Source organism: Lupinus angustifolius, chromosome LG10, assembly GCF_001865875.1.
Source record: "Lupinus angustifolius cultivar Tanjil chromosome LG10, LupAngTanjil_v1.0, whole genome shotgun sequence".
Taxonomy (NCBI): Eukaryota; Viridiplantae; Streptophyta; class Magnoliopsida; order Fabales; family Fabaceae; genus Lupinus; species Lupinus angustifolius.
This window is the reverse complement of record NC_032018.1, coordinates 9,724,645-9,726,589: the sequence shown is the minus strand read 5'-3', so window position 1 is coordinate 9,726,589 and position 1,945 is coordinate 9,724,645. Positions and strand designations below refer to the sequence as shown.

Genomic DNA, 1,945 nt, shown 5'->3' with positions numbered 1-1,945 from the left:
TCTCAAATTCTCCCCTGTGATCACTACGTATATATACTATTTTTAGGTTAAGTTGGTTTTGGATTTGCTTGGCAAGATTTTTAAAAGATTTGAACGCATCGCTTTTTGTAGATAAAAATAATGTCCATGTAAATCGGGAGAAATCATCAACAATAACTAGGGCATAGTAGCTACCACCAAAACTCATGATTTGTGATGGTCCAAACAAGTCCATATGGAGTAACTCCAAAGGCCTTGAAGTGGAAATCACATTTTTTTTTTAAAATGAGTTTTTGGTTTGTTTACACTTTTGACAAGTGTCACAAATCTCTTTGGTTTTAAAATTTAGTTTTGGTAGCCCCTCAACTAGTTCGTTTGATGATAATTTATCTAGATGTTTTACATGGATATGTGCAACGCGTCTGTGCCAAAGCCATATGTCATCTTCTTTAGAAATAAAGCATTTTGAAAATAATGTAGTGACATCATCCAAATTAACCATGTAAATATTATTTATACGATGACCAACAAATTTAACATTATTAGATAAAATGTCACGAATAATACAACACTCAAAATCGAAAGATACACGGTTACCTTTGTCACAGAGTTGGCTTATGCTCAAGAGATTATGTTCTAATCCTTCAACATAGAGAACATTTTCAATAAGAGTCTGAGATGAATTTCCAAATGTTCCGGTGCCAAGAATCTTTCCCTTGTTGTTGTCTCCGTACATGACGTATCCTTTACCTTTAAGTGAAAGATCCAGGAAGTTTGATCTGTCACCTGTCATATGTCTCGAACACCCGCTTTCTAGGTACCATTTTTGCTCTTGTGTTCGAAGACATACCTGCAAAAAGATCACTTGCTTTTCTTAGGCACCCAATTGATATTGGTCCTTTCTTGTTAGTAATCGGGGAGTTAACTCCCTTCTTTATCCACATATAAATGCCACTAGGTACACCGTACTTTCTGATGTAACATGAATATGAAGTGTGACCATATGTATTGCAGTAAAAACATGTAGGTGTGTGCTTGTGATGTTTATTTTTGGGACAAGCTACAAGTTTTCTATATGGTCTTTTGTTCCTAGTAGGGCGAGTATAACCTAGTCCTGTATGATCACCAACGTTTCTTGTTTGACTTAGCATAGTGTCTAATTGTTGTTGACTGTTTGTGCTCATGTTTATCTTCCTGTGTGCTTGAATTGCCATCGTTGTCAGACCTAGCCATCAAACATAGCTTTGCTGACTCCTCCTCACTAGAGGTGCTTGATGTCGTTTCCTCCTCAGGTACATCCCATAAGATGTAGGCTTTCTTAGATTTGAATTCCCTGGGAGTGTTTTTTTCTGAGTCAACCTTTTTTAGATAGGTTGGACACTGAAATCGCACGTGTCCTTCTTTTCCGCACTCGTGGCAAGTGAAGCGATCTTTGGTGTTCTTGCCTTTCTTGGTTGATTCCTTCGCTTCTTTCTTCTGAAACTTTTTGAGTCCTCCTTTTCTTTTTATGAATTTACTGAATTTTCGAACAAGGAGACCCATTGTTTCATCATCCAGATCGGAGTCAGATTCATCATCATCTTTATCTTCTTTTGTTTTAGAGGTCGTAGCCTTCAATGTGATGCTCTTCTTCTTCCGGTCCGAATCCTCATGCATCATCAAGCGACCCAATTACATCCCGTGCTCTTGAAGCTTTCCAAACAATGTGGCTAGAGGCCTGGAGTCCAAATCTTTGGATTCCATAATTGCAGTTAATTTCGGCTGCCATTTCCTGTCAAGGCAACGTAAAACTTTATTAGTTAATTCTCCTCTGGCAAAAGATTTATCTAGAGCAACTAAATGATTCACGATATAAGTAAATCGCTTTTGCAAATCACTGATTGATTCGCTAGGTAACATGCGAAATAGCTCATACTCGTGGGTCAGCGCATTTAATCTAGCGCGCTTGACTTCGCTAGTGCCTTCG

The 1,945-nt window shown here is 38.0% G+C and overlaps 1 long non-coding RNA gene across 1 annotated transcript in view; it reads left to right on the top strand.

Annotated features, from left to right (window-relative positions):
- The window catches only part of LOC109358206, a 16,957-nt gene that overhangs the window by 8,989 nt on the left and 6,023 nt on the right, over positions 1–1,945 (top strand). The window lies entirely within an intron of this gene.